This window comes from Macaca fascicularis, chromosome 15, assembly GCF_037993035.2.
Source record: "Macaca fascicularis isolate 582-1 chromosome 15, T2T-MFA8v1.1".
NCBI lineage: Eukaryota > Metazoa > Chordata > Mammalia > Primates > Cercopithecidae > Macaca > Macaca fascicularis.
The window spans coordinates 5,149,108-5,154,553 of NC_088389.1; the positions used below are offsets into that span (position 1 = coordinate 5,149,108).

Sequence of the window (5,446 nt, forward strand, 5' to 3'; positions counted from 1 at the left end):
CACCCAAGTATCTGATGAGGATCTAGCCGCTGAAGGGCAGGGCTAGACGGTGGCCAGCGGCGAACTGACCAACAGCTGGCACCTGCACCCCATTCTCCTCTGTAGCTTGAACAAGGGACAAATCTCCCCACATCACGAGCCCATGTGGAAACTTCACAAACTGTTGAGACAGCGGCGGGTGTCTACGGCCCTGCCCCCCCCCGGCGCCCTCTGCCGCCACCCCATGCAGCAGACCCCATCGCCACTGACACATCCCCTTACGGCCTCTTCCCAAAGCCCTCGGTGGCGGTGAAGTTATCCTGGGCCTTCGCCTGGCCTATGTTTATTTTCTGACTGTCCCACCACAATGCGGCTGCCACGGGACCCGGCTTCTTGCTCGCCCGGCCCCCGACGCGTAGCACCCTGGAACCCATGTGATCACTGTTTGCTGAATGATGACTGAATATTGAAACGGAAAACACTGTGTTCCAGACACCTGAGTTAGAAGCCTAGCCCTGCCCCTTGGTTGTTCTGTAACCTGGTGTGTATTACTTAATTTCTCAGAATGGGGAGAACACCGCCAGGGTATACAGACTACCACTGTGTCCCCATCGCTCCTGCTCACCCATGAACCTGAGGGATAAAATGACTTTGTAGGGGGTCTCCTTACCCACACCACTCCCAAAGAGAGAGGGTGCAGACAAGGCCTGTTTATTTCACTTGTGTGCACCCTCCGGAGAGGCCTAGAGATGTTGGCACAAGTGCATTGTGGGCCCCGAAATAATCAAATTGCAGGAGAGAGAGGGGGAGAGAGAGGGAAGGGTAATTGAATATCGGAGCGGAAGCTATTCTCAAGTCAGCCATTTCACGGTTCTTTCTCCTGTTTATGTTTTCTAAGAGATCTCCAAAATAAAATAGTTCTATTATTTTATGACTCATAGATATACGTTATAGTGATAACATATTACAGCTACGGCAACGATGCTTATGGAGTGGCCGCTCCGCGCCGCGCCGTAGAACTCTGCAAGGCCAATCTCCCTCTCTCGCCTCACAGCTGGGGAAGCCTCGGCTCTGAGAGGCCAGGCTCCGGCCACGCCATCCAGACCACGGGGCCACGGGACCAGCTGAGCCCACAGTCACTCTCCTCCTCTGCTCCTCCGCCTCTAAAAGGTCCTTTTCAGACGCGCGGGCACTCGCACGCGCCCCTCTTTCATCATGGTTAGGCGCCACACGCTTTTCATCTCCAAGTCTGGCTACTGCAGATGCAGAATGAAAAACGAGCCAATAACACAGCAAACCCAAGCAACTCGGCACGAAAGGCAATAACCGTGGTGAGGGGCCAGGTGGCGATTCCAGCCAGACAGATGAGCGGGCGTCACGGGCTCCGGGTGACGTAGAAAGGGCACAGAAAGGTCTCACCCTGAAGGGAGAGAACGTGGGGCAGGGGCTGGAGCGAGCGTGGAGACCTGGGTTCCAGCTCCCTCTCTCCTTGTCCTGCTGGGAACTGGGGCAGGAGACTTGGGCCCTCTGCCCCTCGGCTTCCAGGTCTATCAAATGGGGCAATAGGAGAGTGCTGACTGCCCGGGGCTGCCCTGAGAGCTTTGAGAACACGCTTGGAAAGTTCTAGCACAAGGCAGACTCTAAGAACATTAGTGGCCACCCCATTTGTGAACTAGGCACGGTCCTGCAGATCTCAATGACCGCCTTTCAAGTGAGGACAACTGAGGTGGTGACGGCGCTGGGAAAAATAACACAGGCCTTGGCCATGAGGACTCTCCGGGAAAGGGACAGGCGGCAGTGGCACTGTCCACGCAGAAGCATGGTCACCCAGACTCGGACAGGCGGGCCAGGTGGGTCCCCAGGGCTCTCAATCCTTGCTGAATGGTAGAGTCACCTGGGGAGAGACTCTGAAACATTCCTGCCCAGACACCACCCCCAGAGACTGGGATTTTACTGGTCTGAGTGTGGCCTGGGCAAAGGATGGTTAGAACCAGCCCCACGTCTGGCTGGGCTGAGAACTGCCAGCCCAGACTGCCTGATGCCTATGCCCCACAGGGCACCCTCCAGTGGCTCCCACCCCTGTGCCTGCCTGAAGGGGCCTCAAGGCTGCAAACCTCCCCAAGAGGGTCAGCCACACACCCAACCAAGGACAGCCACCTCGCAAGGGTTACTCCCAAGCCCCAGAGCCCTGCAGCCGTCTTTGGGGAGCTACTGACCACCCAGATGTGATGCTGCAGATGCACAGAAGACCAAGTTTCCACTACCCTGAGCCGAGGAGGCCTCTGCCATGGAGAGAGGCCGCCAGAGAGCAGTGTCTGGCAGCGCCCTGCCTGTACCCAGAGCCTGGGGCAGAAAGGAATGTCAGGACCACCAACCCTTTTCCTCTAAAACTTCAGTATTTCCTTCATCATAGATATCTTGCATTCACTTTGCATTAACTTTATTTAAAACATTGCATTGGCCGGGCGCGGTGGCTCAAGCCTGTAATCCCAGCACTTTGGGAGGCCGAGGCGGGCGGATCACGAGGTCAGGAGATCGAGACCATCCTGGCTAACACGGTGAAACCCCGTCTCCACTAAAAAATACAAAAAATTAGCTGGGCGTGGTGACGGGCGCCTGTAGTCCCAGCTACTCTCGAGGCTGAGGCAGGAGAATGGCGTGAACCCAGGAGGCGGAGCTTGCAGTGAGCCGAGATCGCCCCACTGCACTCCAGCCTGGGCCACAGAGCCAGACTCGGCCTCAAAAAAAAAAATAAATAAAAAATAAAAAATAAAAGATAAAACATTGCATTAAAACATCATTTCTGTCTCCCTCCTCGCACTGGTCCCACCCTGGCCTCTCTGTGGGATGTTCCTGCCACCCTGACCCGTCTCCAGCCCTCTGGACACTGATGGCTGCAAGCTTTACACGGGTGGCCCACCAGGCCCCGCAGCAAGGGACCCTCCCTGCAAGCTCCTCCTGTCCCCAGAGTGTCTGTCATCAGGACACATCAAAATAGCTGAACGCTAGGTGGCTCCACCCCCAAGGGGCATTTTGGAAATTCAGGAAGGGCTGTTTTGAGTTGTCACAATGACCGTCAGTAAATACATAGGCCAGCCCTGCAGGTAACACCATCCCTGGTCTCACCAGACGTTCAGGTACGCGACGAGGCTGCTTATAATTACCTGAGCTAGAACTTCAGAAAATATGCCCCGGGGACCTTTGCTGCACGTTTAATCCTCGCTGACCTTTTCAGGAAAGCATCTCCCGTGTCCACTGAGGGGAGAACACGTTGCTGCGTTTGGAACTTTACCACCTGGGAAAGTCACATCGCAGGCACGTGCGCAGCTGCTGGAAGCCGGAACACCAGGCCCGGCCTGTCGGCGTCGGCCGTGGGGGCCGGCTCGGGGAGATGATGACCTAGGCACGCCTCGGGCGGGGCTTCTGGGCTCCCCCTGGAGACAGAACCAAGCCTTTACATATTGCAAAACATATGATTTTATCATACAATTTCCCTTTAATTCCTCCTCCATATAATGGTTAGGGCATTACATTGACTCTTTTGCAAAATTATGTGTGAGGTGAGTTATCTCGGCTATGATTTTCTTTTCAGATGGTACAGGGAGTGCCCCTGGCCTGAGGAGGGTGAGGAGGGTCAAGTCAGTGGCCCAGGAAGCCCCTCACCTGGGACCGTTACAAAATGCTGGTGCCCAGGCTGCACCCCAGGATACTGATATATGCAGTCCGGGAGCAGCCTGGGTTGGGCTGGGGGCATTATCCAGAACAGGTGAGGTTAAGAGTCCCCAGGCTGGATGCATTGAGTCCCATCAGGGAGATTATCTGGGCGGTTTCAGCCTCCGTTTTCTCATCAGCAAAATGGGAATGAGATTCCAGACGTGCTCAAAACCACCCACAGACAGTGGGAGTGGCTCTGCCTTCATTCTCCCTCCAGTTCTCCTGACCTGAAGGTCATAGGAGCTGACAGCCTGCGCCTCCTCGGGACAGCCTACCCAGGGCTCCCCCATTCCTCTGTTGTCAGGGAAAGTAACTCAGTGACAGGTGGCCAATCTAACGTGGCTGATAGGATAATTGGCCAATAGGATAATAGGGCCCCAGCGTACGTAGCTGCATGTTACTAGGGCCACGGCAAAGGCCCGCGATTCTCGGGAAGGAGAGGACCCACAGAGGCTGTTTTACCCGCAGGTAATTCCCGCAGAGGGCTGTTGGGGGCCCTGGGGGAGAGGCTGGGAGCCAGTCTGCAGGAAAGCTGTGGCTGCTGTGCAGGAGGAAATGGGAGCCCCAATGTTTACTTAGCCGAGGACCTTTGAAGGCATCTGGCTGGAATGGGAGAGAAGCCGAGGGGCTGAGCGCTCCGAGGTGCCACGCCTCCACCTCTGTCCCCCTCCCCCACATGGCGTAACCTTTCTGCTGTTGGCTTGTTTGTGAGTTTAGTGACACTTCCCCAGTTGTTACGTCAATGGAAGCAGGGCTCCTCCGACGGAGTCCTGCCTTTCAGCCCCAGGACACCTCCCAGTCCCCACTCGAGGCCCGCCCCGCCGGCCACTCTCCCCCAGGCCAGGCAAGTGCTGGGGAGGGCGCCACCGTTGTCCACGGGCAGCCAGGCCTGTGAGGGAAGACCCCCACCCCGAGAGCCCTTCCTGGGCTCCAGGCCCATCGAGGGACGAAGGGACAGACGGCGTGAGGTCCTCTCCTGGCTGTCATGGTGAGCGTGGAGCCGCCTCTGCTTTCTCAGCAGTGCCCAGCCGGGCCCGTTCCAGGCTGCTGTCTGTGTCGCGTGCAAAGAAAGAACCCTTTCCAATGTTTTATTTACAGGCAGTATACGACATACAGGAAAATGCCGCTTTTTCATCCACAGCTCTGGGAGTTCTGACCAATGCATGTGGTCATGTAACCGTGACCATAATCAAGATATAGGACACTCCATCCCCCCAAGGAGCCCCACGGCCCTGGCAACGGCAGCCTGAGCTCTGTGCCGACAGCAGAACCCGACGAGCACAGCCTTGTGAGCCAGCATCGGCGGGGCAGCTCCGGCGACACACGCCTTTTTGTCACCGAGTAGTATTCCATTGCAGGGGCAGGCCACAGCCTGTTTATCCAGCCCCAGCTGAGGGACATCTGGGTTGTTTCCTGTTTTTGCTTAGTCAAGTTCTAAAAATTGGTTTCTCATCCCACAGCCACCAGCTCAGAAACAAAGCTCTTTACAAATGAATCGCTGCGTGCTGACATCCGGGCGATCATGGAGATCCCCGGGGTGGGGGGGAGGCTCAGGCTCAGGGACCTCCAGGCACCGGCACATTCTCAACCCCAAGCCATCTGGCTCCAAGCTCCTGCCCACAGTTGGCAGGCTGGGGGCTGCTATGAGGCCCAGCTGCAGCCAACTCCCTAGAACCCTGGGCCATTTATAAGGGGGTGACAGAGGCCTGAGGTCTTGAGGATGCCCGAGGAGGGCTGCTGCCCCTCTGAGCCC

General features: G+C 56.7%; 1 long non-coding RNA gene across 1 annotated transcript; it reads left to right on the forward strand.

Moving 5' to 3' along the window:
• The first annotated feature begins 4,116 nt into the window (after window positions 1-4,116).
• Window positions 4,117-5,184, forward strand: LOC141408579 (uncharacterized). Its single transcript, XR_012424127.1, has 2 exons — window positions 4,117-4,161; window positions 4,792-5,184. It is a non-coding gene; the product is annotated as an uncharacterized lncRNA (long non-coding RNA).
• The last annotated feature ends 262 nt before the right edge of the window (window positions 5,185-5,446 follow it).